The 13,463-nt window shown below is 38.9% G+C and overlaps 1 pseudogene; it reads left to right on the forward strand.

Annotated features, from left to right (window-relative positions):
• The first annotated feature begins 404 nt into the window (after positions 1–404).
• Positions 405–13,463, forward strand: part of LOC125136762 (40S ribosomal protein S27-like) — a 104,372-nt pseudogene continuing 91,313 nt past the window's right edge.

The following is a 13,463-nucleotide window of genomic DNA, read 5'->3' on the forward strand; positions in this document are numbered from 1 at the left end:
GGGCACCAGCAGCCCCCTGGTCCCAGTGGCAACAGAGGTGAACCTGGTGCTCCTGGCAGCAAAGGAGAGCCTGGCCCCACCGGTATTCAGGTCCCCCCTGGCTCTCCTGGAGAAGGTAAGCGAGGAGACCAAGGTAAACCTCGGCCTACTGGCCTGCCTGGACCCCCTGGTGGATGTTGTGGCCCAGGTGCTGCTGGAGAGCCTAGCAAAGCTGGAGAGCAAGGTGTTCCTGGACCCCCTGGCACAGTTAGTCCTGCTGGCAAAGACAGAGAAGCTGGAGGTCAGGGACCCCCTGGGCTTACTAGCCCCACTGTAGGCAAACCCAGCAAACAGGGGTGTTCCTGGAAACCTCAGAGCTGCTGGCTCCTCTGGAGCAAGAGGTGAGAGAGGTTTCCCCAGCAAACATGGTGAGCCTGATCCCCCTGGCCCTGCTGGCTTCGCTGGTGCCCCTGGTGCTAATGGCCAACCTGGTACTAAAGGCGATGCTGGTCCCCCTGGCCCCATTGGTACCATGGTGCTCTTGGACCCAAAGGTGGTGATAGAAGTGCTCGTCCTTCTGATGCTACTGGTTTCACCATATATGCTGTTTAATCTCTGAGGTGGTTGAGAAAATAATGTTAACCAGAGCGACATTGGCTTAGAGCCGTCCCAACCGAAAAGGGACAGTTAGCCGGTGCTTTGCTGCTTCCCTAGGCAGGCCTCTGCCCTATCTCAGCAGGAAGTAGTTACTCAACAGCCCTTGCCCACCATCCCCTTTAAACATAAAGGGGTAAAACACCTGGAGGGGGGAATGATAGGGATGGAGTAGACACAGGTATTTTTAGAAGTCCCAGTAAAGAAACACAGGTAATGAGGGAAACTTAGGGGACATTGGGAGATCACCATAAGTAAATAAATTGCGCAAAAAAGCCATCAGAGCAAGGCAGGTTTGCTTCATCAGTGGATCCTTGAGAATTGCTTCAGGTCATTGGGTGGGGGATGCGATTAGGCTTGCACTCCTATTCAGACCTAGGGCAAGAGTTTGAGGACCACCCTTCTGCAGATTTGAATACACACCTTACTTGATACTAAGGAGGAGTTACTACTCCCAGAAAGGAAGAGGCGGGCTTTTCCAACCCCCACTCCCCTTGGCTGATAAAAACAGTAGCCCACCAGATCCTCCTAGGGGCAGAGCTTTCTGCCTGCCTGCTTGCATCTCTCACAAGGGTACTATCTGAATAAATCTATTTCTTGCCTAAAAAAAAAAAAGTTCCCACCTTTGTAAAGAATTTCTTTCTTTTTTTTCCCTCTCTTTTCACTTCCGCACCTGAGGCCTAGGGAATTTCTTGGTCGAGCGGAATACCTCCAAGCCTACACCACAGCCTTAGCAACCAGATCCAAGCCACGTCTGCAACCTATGCCAGAGCTTGTGGCAACATGGGACCCTTAACACACTGAGTGAGGCTAAGGATTGAACCTGCATCTTCACAGACACTATGTTGAGTCCTTAACTGCTGAGCCACAATGGGAACTCCTGTTAAGGATTTCTTCATCACACAATCTAAAATAACGTCCCTCCCTCCTTCTCTGTCTCCATTACCTGACCTATTTTTTTCAGAATTTCTCCACTCTTACATTAACAATGTAGTTGTTGTTAACATTTTTATGCCTGTTTTTTTGTCTCATTTACTCAGATCACGTAGCACTGGAATGTCAGATCCCTTTCAGAAATAACTCTGACTCTTGTTTCTCAACTGCTCAGAATAATGTTCAGAATATAGTAGGTATTTAATAAATTTATTTTTTTAATGAATACAGAATGAATGGGGGCAGTGAGGGAGAGGAGTTTCAAATAGGAGTTTCTCTTGGTGAGTACCTAGGTCAAAATTGGTCTTGTGATTATGTGAATTATGCAGTCAGCTTTGTAACAAACTATAACAGCACAAGTAAAGTATATGAAGCATTGCTAGTTCCTTAGATGAAAGGCACAGCTTATGGAAGTGAACATGTGTTTAATAAGGAATGAAAGGCATGGAATTAAAAAATGGGGTTGCTATACATATAAAATTTTAAAGTGAAAGAATTAAAACAAACCGAAGTTCTTTTAATACGACTTCTAATTATCCAAATGTTCTTTATCTGAAGAACCGTGCTTATAACACAAAGGATGTTTTCTTTTCCAGTGATGGTCTGATAAAATTGACCCTTTATTAAGGTCAATTTATATAATATTTAGAATAAGCACATAATTAAGAAATTCCTAGCTCTTTATAAATTCATGTTTCCTTTACTTCAGTAAACACTTTTCTGTAACTTCTCTAAGAAATGACCAAATATATGGGTGAAGATGGAATGAAAAGTGTATGTCATGGATACATTTCTATCAGCATTTTTTATAATAAAAAAATGGTAATAAATCAAATTAAAGTGAAAGTCAACCACCTTAATGGTAATAAATACGGCAGGGTTTTGGACTCATCTAGTTTAATGCAAATTAAAATAAGTTATTAAATTTTATAACATAATGAGAAAAGCAATTGTATAAAGAAGAATGAAAGGTGACCCATAATTATATTTCTTTTGTCTCTATTCTAATCCATTTAACATGGTAAGTACCATTCTAAGTTGAAGTATATTTTTTGTAATAAAATTGCAGTTGCTTTTTAGGGAATTGGCAAATATTGTCTTTCTGCAGTTCATATAATCTAATAGTTAACAGTGTAACATTAAAATCATGTAGAAAATTGTTGCTTAGACATTCATAATTTAGTTAAAGCTTTAGTTAGAAGACAGTTTTGTTCAGTATAATCTTATGTTCTAGAAATAAAAATGTAATGTTTTGCTGGTTGGTTTTAAACCTTACCACAAAGAGTCATGTGATCTTGGTGTAATCACTCTATCTTCACTATGTACACTTGCTTAGGACACCTTAGCTTCAAAATTTCACAAAACGGTAGCCAATGTTTCCATATATAGATGTGAAATATTAAACATGTCTGCCTCTGAGATTTTCATTAGAATGTCTTTTAAGCAAAGAAGCAAAAAATTGAAAGCCATGAATATTTTGTGAAATGTTGATTCACCAGGACTGCATTTTAGTCATGAAAAATAAATTTTCTCATTTTTTTCTTCTCCTTAATGTGAAATATTTTACTTTGTCATTGTCTATCACTGCTACCCCTTGTGTTTTACAACCAGAGACTGACATATAATGCAATGCCTTATAATTATACCCTGTTGAAAAGACTGTGCCCTGTAAAAAAGGCCTAAGTTGAAGTTTGATTTCATCAATGACGAGTTATGCAGCCTTAGACAAAGCATTCACATTTGCTACGTCATATTTTCCTCATTTTGAAATCCAGAGATGATTTCCATTGCGCAAGATTTACTATGAGGCTGAAATATAGTTCCTAGAGTGCCTGGCATGCAGAAAGTGTTGAAAATGTCAGCTGCCCCTTCCCCAATGTCATCAGTTTTCTAACAAGTATAGGCTTTATTATATTCTCCTAAGGTCACTGACCACATCATATACAACACAGAGCACAATTATTTGTATTCCTTGCAGCATTTGGCATTCTGCCTTGAGCATCATATGTAATGTCTCCATAAACACTTGCAGATAGATTTACTGACTATGAGATACATTTTATGGTTAAAAAAAAAAAATGAGGGGAGAAGAGGCTACATAAATTGAAAACATTTCGTTTATCTTTTTGTACTGGGTGTCTTTTTTTCGCAAAGTTTATACTAATTAATATTCTACTAATCAACTCATTCCATCCAAGAGACTGGTTGTAGATTTTACTGTTTAATCAAGCTAATTAAACAAAGGACACATTTGATATTGTTGTTCTGTTCAATGCAAATATTTGCAAAAAACCTGTACATAAATAATTATCCCTGGCATTTGTTAAAGGCACAGAAACTTTAAATAAAGCTACCATAATCTTACTGCCTGTCAAGATTATACCAATACACACTAGGGATACTATTTGAGAATTGGTTTCATTTTATTTTGCTTCAAATTTTATTGGACTACAACTGACTTAAAAAAATGTATTAGTTTCGGGTGTACAGCAAAATATGTACAGTTGTACATATAAGTATATCCATTTCTTTTTAAATTATTTTCGCATATGGGTTATTACACAGTGTAGAGTACATTTCTCTGTGCTATATAGTAGGTCTTTATTACCTATTTATTTTGTATATAGTAGTGTGAGTATATCAACCCCATCCTCCCCATCCAATGTTCCATTTCCCCTTTGGTAAACGTAATTTTGGTTTTAAAATCTTTGAGTCTGTTTCCATTTTATAAGTTCTATTGTATGATTTTTAATAGATTCCACGTATTAGTAATCTCATATGATATTTATTTTTCTCTGTCTGACTTACTTCACTTAGTATGATAATTTCTATGTCCATCCATGTTGCTACAGATGGCATTATTTCATGCTTTTTTGTGGCTGAATAATATTTCATTGTTTATATGTACCACTTCTTTACCCTAATGGACATTTAGGTTGTTTCCATGTCTTATCTATTATAGAGTGCTGCAATGAACGTTGGGGTGCATGTACCTTTTCAAATTATTTTTGAATTATGGTTTTTCTCCAGATGTATGACCAAGAGTAGGATTGCTAGATCATATGGAAGTTCAATATTTAGTTTTTTTTTTTTAAGGAACCTACATACTGTTCTCCATAGTGGTTGGGCCAGCTTGTATTCTTACGAATAGTTTAGCAGGGTTCCCTTTTATCCGCACGCTCTCCAGTATTTATAGTTTGTAGACTTTTTGAAGATGGCGATTCTGACTGGTATGAGGTGATACCTCACTGTAGTTTTGATTTCCATTCCTCTAGTAATTAGTCATGTTGAGCATCTTTTCATGTGCTTTTGGCCATCTGTCTGTCTGCTTTAAAGACATGTCTGTTTAGATCTTCTGACACTTTTAAAAATTGGGTTGTTCATTTTTTTGATATAAAGCTATATGAGATGTTTGTATATTCAGGAGATTAATCCCATGTCAGTCTTTTCATTTGCAAAGATTTTTTTTTTTCCCCATTCTGTGGGTTGTCTTCTTTCTGTTTATGTTTTCCTTTGCTATGCAAAAGCTTTTAAGTTTAATTAGGTCCCATTTGTTTATTTTTGTTTTTATTTTCGTTACTCTGAGAGATGGATCAAAAAAGATATTGCTGTGATTTATGCCAAAGAGTGTTCCGTCTCTGTTTTCCTCTAGGCTTTTTCTAGTATCTGGTGTAACATTTAGGTCTTTAATCCATTTTGAGTTTACTTTTGTGTATGGTGTTAGAGAGCATTCTAATTTCATTCTTTTACATGTAGTTGTCCAGTTTTCCCAGCACCATTTATTGAAGAGACTATCTTTTCTCCAATGTATTTTTTTTGCCTCCTTTTTCCTAAATTAATCAGCCACATGTCTGTGGGTTTATTGTCCCTTTAAAAAGGTATGATTTTAAATGTGGCTCATATCACCAAGAGATTTTTACCCCCATAGTAACTCTGCAAAGAGTCACGATGACATTAATCTGAGGAATAATATCTAGGTGTCATTATTTGGATGCAAATTTCCCTCTGTGATTGATAGTCTTCACCTTCAGCCCATTGTGAATAGATAGCACTTGGTAAAGAAATGACTGCTGCAAAAAGACTGGTCTTTTCCTGAAGTCATTTGCTCACTGCTCTCAACATGCATTGGCTCTGCAACTCAACATGTATACAGACTTTGGCTGTAGTTGAAATTCTGGCTCTTTGGATGTCACAAATATGAGAGCCATTTATCATAGAAGTAGACCTGGGTGCCAGTTTTTTATTTTTTTCCTAAATGGATAAGAATGCTATTAAAACCAACCCTAACAACAGTTCCCAGTTGTTTTCTGCCCCATGTTACACAACATGCCTAATATCGAATCAAACGAAATAATAAATTGCTTTGAAAGAAAGAGAAAGGGAATAAAAAGCATTTCCTCTAACCATGACTGATAATGAATTTTATATTTATTTTGGCTTTTAACATAATAAGGTTATTGAATCTGTACTCAATAATGTTTTGGTTGTATTGCTAAAGATCCTCTAGAAATAACTGCATATCTATCCACAGATTAAATGCATCCAGGTTGTCATGAATTTACCTTCTGTATAAAGGCATTTTTCTTGTTCTAGCTTTCTGCTGGATTCATGCAGATAAAAATTCACACCCTAATAACTGTCATTTTCAACCAAAATTGAATTTAATAATTTTTCAGCAATTTAAAAAATTTTGTTGAATACCAAATATACACAACAAAATATTGTGTGGAATATTCTGGGGGAAGTAGTTGTAAATAAATCAAAATTGTCTCAAAGAATGTCATATTTTAGTTAGAGTTACAGTAAATTTATTTAATTCTTTCTGTGACAATAATATTCATATTATCTTAATAGAAATGAGAAAGATCACAATTATCGAGTATTTTGTGCACAGTAGTAATTTGTGAGGATACGATTGTATGCCATAGGGTATATAGCTGTTGGAACAAGGTATTCTAATTTAATCACTGGGTGGGTATTCAATGCCATGAGGGCCTAGAATAAGTCAGTATTCTTTCCAGAGCTTCATTTGCCAAAAAAAATATGATGGCAAAAAAAGGCTTTTATTGTTATTATAAGGACTAGAGATACTGGATATAAAACAACTAGGATATACTTTACGTAATATATATGATTGCTATTTTCATATAACTATGTATATGTTCAGCATCATTTAATCCTCAATGAAAAAAAGACTAATATGTGGATATTATCCTCATTAAACAAAGAAATAAAGCAGAATGAATTTATATTTAAAATAAACTTACCTGCCTTATTTATCAAGATAATAAGAAGTAGAAACTGGTTCTCAATTTATATCACTCTCATTTTAAACCCAGTTTTCTGTCTGTTAAAACATGTTTCCTGAAAGTAATGCAAGCTGGAAGAATGCAAGCTGATAGAAGTGTGATGGAAGATGATCCCAGAGAGGTAAGCATGTGTCTCCTTAATAATTTACATGATATTGACATTTGGTTCCAAGTTAGAAGCCATTGGATCATAGTGAACTGGAGAGTTGCATGGTCTGCTTGAGTTTTAGCAATATTATTGGCTCTTGCTTGGCCAGTATATTGTAAGGAAGCAACAGAGAAAGAAAGCAGAACATATAAGAAACTTTTACTAGAGTCTAGAAAAGAGGTACACTGTCTCAAACTAAAGTGGGAGCAATGGATATAGTATAACATTATTAGGGTTGGATTTTTCCATGAATGCAAACATTTCTTGCAGTGATGTTCTGGTAAACTGGCTTTCTAAACAAACAAATCAACCCCAACCTGGAATAAACAGATGATCAGACATTTCTCCAACACAGACAGATTTATTCAGGATCAGCTGAGAATTGCAGTTCAGGATCTGCAACCATGGTGACCCATATGCAAGCCTCCCAAACTCAAAGGATGGAGAATGATTACATAGAGGGAAAAAGAAGTCATGAGGGCTACAGAAAACAGAATGCATGTCTTTTATATTTGTTAATTTGTTTTATAAACACTATACTTTTCCATATATAGTGTGGGTAATTTTTAACAGAGTAATCCCAATTTTTCCCTTCTACCTGTATGACATTTCTGACATTCTTTTCTCTTATCATGACTTTAACTAAACAGTAAACTTTCAGATCAATTAATAATAAGAAATTAAAGACTTCATTTCATCATTATTTATTTCATCTCCAATAGTCTTTTACATCTGAGTTTCTAACATTTATAATTTTTTATTACAAAATAACTGCTATTAAACTTTTTTACAGTGTACACCTGCTGGCTATGATTTCCCATTAGTTTTACATTGAAAATTTCTTTACTTTTTGAAGTGTAATTTCATTTGCTTATAGTATTCTAGGTTGTTAGATTTTTTTCTTCTCATGATTCAAATATTTCACTCTCCTCTCTTCTTGCTAACATAATTCCTGAGAAGTCTACTTCAGTTCTTAACCTCATTCCTCTATAGGTAAGACATACTGTTTCTCTCTGAATTTCTTCAAGACTTTGTTTTTCTGTAGTTTTCTTTTCTGCAGTTTGAATATGATTTGCCTAGGTGTAGTTTTTTGGTATATATCCTGCTTGGTGTTCCTGAGCTTTCTCAATCTGTGGGTTATTGTGAGTCATTAATTTTGAAAGATTCTTGGATATCATTTTTCAAACATTCTGTTTTTCTCTTCTGGTATTCAATACTGTATATGCTACACCTTTTGAAATTGTCCACAGGCATACAGCTCTTGGCTATTCCCCCCTCCCCCCTCCCCATTTCCTGTGTCTTTGCATATTGGCTTGGTAAATTCTATTGATCTTTTTTCAAACTTACTGATAGTTTCCTTGGTCATACTGAGATTACTACTGAGCCAATCAGAGGTGGTCTTTATTTCTGTTACTATGTTTAGCATATTATTCATAGTATTTTACATTCCCTGTCTTTGTCATATTTGAGTCAGATTTTAGTACTTATTTTGGCTCCTCACATTATATTTTATTTTCCTTTTGTCATGCCTTGCAATCTGTTTTTTTGAGAGTTAGACATTTGTATCGTGTAATATGAATTTAGATAAGTCTATAGAGAAAGGATTTACATTAATTTGATTAGGAGTTGGGCTATCTTTAATATTTTCTATAGCTGTAGGTGCCAGAGGTTTCAAGGTCTTCTAGTGTTTGTTTTCTCTCCTCTATTGACTTGAGGTTTCTCTAAGTACCCCTTCTCAAATTCTTGTAGGTATTTCAGCTGCAATCCACTATTATTATATTAGATCTGTTTAGGTGTGGTGTTACCACCACATGGAAGAAGGAAAAACATTTTACACTTTTATAATTAAGTCACAGTATTTTAGTAGTCTGTGTTTCTGGGTTAAAGCATTTACAAGTATTTTTTAAGTTCCCCAGTGCCCCCTTTTGTGAGGCAAGATGGTTAGAGGGTCTTGACTAGGTGAATTAACATAGGAAGAAAAACAAGTAGTAATAAGAAGACTGATAACAGCGGTGAACAAAACAAAAATGGCCTTGACCCCAAGGATCTACTACAAAGGATTAATATATTTACATATACTTAGTATATTTCATTCACACTGGAGTGATTAGCTGTTTGATGATGAGAAATAGTCATTGAGTAGATAATTTTAGTGATGATTTAAGCATAAACAAGGTATTATCTTTTTTGGTTGATTAAACAGCAGTTGTTCCCTCTCTATACTCTTTCCTCAAGTCTAAGTCTCCAAAACTTTAGTAAAAATTTATATGGAACCACAAAAGACCCAGAATTGCCAAAGCAATGCTGATGAACAAAAACCAAGCAGATTGCTCATCTCTCCCAGACTTCAAGAAATATTACAAAGCCACAGTCATCAAAACAGTGTGGTACTGGTATCAAAACAGACAGACAGACCAATGGAACAGAATAGAGAACTCAGAAAGAAACCCAGACACCTGTGGCCAATTAATCTTTGACAAGGGAGGCAAGAACATAAAATGGGAACAAGAAAGTCTATTCAGCAAGCATTGCTGGGAAACCTGGACAGCTGCATGCAAAGCAATGAAACTAGAACACACCCTCACACCATGCACAAAAATAAACTCAAAATGGCTGAAAGACTTAAATAGAAGACAAATTCCTGGAAAAGAACATAGGCAAAACATTCTCTGACATCAACCTTAACAAATGTTTTCTCAGGTCAATATCCCAAAGCAACAGAAATTAGAGCAAAAATAAACCAATGGGACCTAATCAAACTGACAAGCTTTTGCACAGCAAAGGAAACCAAAAAGAAAGCAAAAAGACAACTTACAGAATGGGAGAAAATAGTTTCAAACGATGCAACTGACAAGGGCTTAATCTCTAGGATATATAAGCAACTTATACAACTCAACAGCAAAAAAGCCAATCACCCAATGGAAAAATAGGCAAAAGACCTGAATAGACTGTTCTCCAAGGAAGATATACCAGACGGCCAACAAGCACATGAAAAAATGCTCAACATCCCTGATTATTAGAGAAATACAAATCAAAATTACCATGAGATATCACCTCACACCAGTCAGAATGGCCATCATTAAGAAATCCACAAATAACAAGTGCTGGAGGGGCTGTGGAGAAAAGGGAACCCTCCTGCACTGCTGGTGGGAATGTAAACTTGTACAGCCATTACGGAGAACAGTTTGGAGGTACCTTAGAAATCTATACATAGAACTTCCATATGACCCCACAATCCCACTCTTGGGCATATATCTGAACAAGAGTTTCCTTGAAAAAGACACATGCACCCACATGTTCATTGCAGCACTATTCACAATAGCCAAGACATGGAAACAACCCAAATGTCCATCGACAGATGATTGGATTCGGAAGAGGTGGTATATATACACAACGGAATACTACTCAGCCATAAAAAAGAATGACATAATGCCATTTATAGAAACATGGATGGAACTAGAGAATCTCATACTGAGTGAAATGAGCCAGAAAGACAAAGACAAATACCATATGATATCACTTATAACTGGAATCTAATATCCAGCACAAATGAACATTTCCACAGAAAAGAAAATCATGGACTTGGAGAATAGACTTGTGGCCACCTGGGGGGAGAGGGAGGGAGTGGGTGGGATCAGGAGCTTGGGGTTCGAATACAACTTGGAATGGATTTACAATGAGATTCTGCTGAGTACCATTGAGAACTATGTCTAGATACTTATATTGCAACAGAACAAAGGGTGGAAAAAAAAATGTATGCATGTAAGTGTATCTTTCCCCCATGCTGTTCAGCAGAAAAATAAATTAATTAATTTAAAAAAATAAAAAATAAAAATAAAATCATGTTTTTTTACAATAAAAAAAATCAGAGCCTTATAATACAAAGAGGTTGGGTCATAAATTGCTGTGTGGAAGGTTCACTCCCCACCAAGGAGAACCACCTAGTGGGGCTGTTATATGAAGAAAAATTACACTAAGACACTGAAGTGTGTGTTTGTTTCAGCTGCTAATATCACCTTTAAAAATATGTGTTAAAGTAACTGCTATCGTTAGCTTTATATTTCATGGCATATAGGTACACTTTTCCAAATTTCCAAATTATGTAGGTAAATATCTAGTGCTATTATAGTCATTTTTCAAGACCTATGTAATAATGTTCAATACCATGATGGAGTCTCCTTCAGTGTGAATTTTTATCTGGTTATTGTCCTTTGAGGTAAATTTTCTTAGTCTCCCACTAAGTTCCATGAAGACCCAAAACAACTTAGTATTAAAATCAGCTGACTGGAGAGAGAACAAGATGGTGGAGGGGTAGGGGGACATGCTCGCCCTCTCCCACAAACACAACAAAAAAAAGCACATCTACAGAATAAATGACTCGCACAGAACAGCAACCAATCGCTGGCAGAAGAACCTAAACTCCAATAATGGCAAGAAGTTCGTGACATTACGGGGCAGAACGGGAGAAAAGAGGAGAGTGAGAGAAGGTGAATCCGAGCAGGACGGGCACTCCCGAAAGGGAACTGAGGAGGAAAAAGGGATCCCGCACCCTGGAAAGTCACCTACACGGGGGAAAGATCAAATGAACCGGAGGAATCTCCAGATGCAGAGAAGAGTGTAGCAGTAAGTTGGAGTATGGAAAAGCTGATCAAGAACCCAACGGACCATCTGAACTACGGGCACAGTCACCAAAAATTGAGATGCCTGGGTGGGGGCTGGGCACCGAGTCCTTGGCTCCAGAGGTTAGTCCCCGGGAAAGGGCCGGGGGACGCCTGGGTGGGGGCTGGGCACCGAGACCTAGGCTCCAGAGGTTAGTCCCCGGGCTGGGGGGGCGGGACGGAGCGGAAACTGCTTGGGAGGTCTAGAAACCATTTGACGGGGCAGAGACTGCCTGGGAGACTAGAAAACAAAGCTGTCACAGAGGAAGGGAGCAATACTCTGGGGGCAGGAAAGTGGAAAGCCGCATCAGAGGGAACCTGGGAGAAGAGCCTGGTCTGCGCCCGTGCTGGGGAGGGGAGAGAAGAAGGGGTGGGTCCCCATAGAATACCCCCCACGCCACAGCAAGCTTACAGGCCCGCTAGCTAGCTGAAAGCTGTGCTTCCCAGTGCATCACCTCCCCCCACCCCCACCATGCCCTACGCTCTCGCTGAACCTGGGGCTGCTTGCCATCCAGGAAGGCTGGCCTCAACAATTGCCTGAAGCCTACCACCGCAGGGGCTGTCCCTGCACAGGCCTGCTTGCCCTTTGGAGGGGCTACACTTCTGCAGAGTAGCACCAAACACCACCAGCCCCCAGAAAAGCTAGAACAAGCCTAGCCAGGCAGTGAATAGATCTGCCTAATTCCCGGATGGTTTTTCTGAGTCAGGCTGCCCCGGGGAGGAGCCTCTTTGGTTTCCAACGGCCCTGCTACCCTCCCAAGCCCCCTGGGGGTGCCCTAGTGGATCAGCTGTATATGACTGCCAGCTCCAGGCAGGACCCCCTGCAGCCCAGAAAAGCTGCAACAAGCCTGGCCAAGTCGGGAAAAGATCTCAGGCAGTTTTTCTGAGTCAGGCTGCCCCGGGGAGGAGCCTCTTCGGTTTCCAACGGTCCTGCTACCCGCCCAAACCCCTAGGGGGTGCCCCACTCCTGCGGAATAGCTGCTCAGCACCACCAGCCCCCTAGAAGAGCCCCTGCAGCCCAGAAAAGCTGCAACAAGCTTGGCCAGACTGTGAAAAGATCTGCCTACATTCTCAGGCCATCCTTCTGAGTTGGGCTGCACTAGGGAAGAGCCTCTTAGGTTCTCAGTGACCCAGATAGCTGCTCCAGCCCCCAGGGGTTGCTGCACTCCTGAGGAACAGCTGCCCAACACCGCCAACCCCCCGCAAGAACCCCACAGCCTAAAAACACCAGAGCAAGCTCTGCATGACCAAGTGAAATCTGCTACCATCGTGGTGTGGACCTCCCAGTCCTGTCTGCCCTCAGAAAGTCCTCCTTTGCATCAAAGAAACACTGTTAGCCCCATCAACACTCCAGAAAAGCCACACTGCCTCAAAAAAGATTGACCAACAAAGCCAGCCCTCAGGAAATATTCCATGGCAGTGACAAGGCAATCACTGCCCGATAATGGAGAGTACAACTCCCTCAGGAGAAAGAAAACAACAAGCAAGATGAAGAAGCTGAGAAACCACCCCCAATCAAACCAACAAGATAACTCACCTAAAACAGTCAACAATGAAACAGATCTCTGCAGTGTGACAGACCTGGAGTTCAAAAGAGAAATAGTGAAAATACTGAAGGAATTAAGAGAAGATATGAACAGTAATGCAGATACCCTCAGAAAACAACTAGAAAATATAAGGAGGAGCCAAGAAAAACTAGAACATTCATTTGCAGAGATGCAAACGGAACTAAGGGCAGTAAAAACCAGAAAGAATAATGCAGAAGAAAGAATCAGTGATATG

Source organism: Phacochoerus africanus, chromosome 9 (genome assembly GCF_016906955.1).
Source record: "Phacochoerus africanus isolate WHEZ1 chromosome 9, ROS_Pafr_v1, whole genome shotgun sequence".
Classification (NCBI taxonomy): domain Eukaryota; kingdom Metazoa; phylum Chordata; class Mammalia; order Artiodactyla; family Suidae; genus Phacochoerus; species Phacochoerus africanus.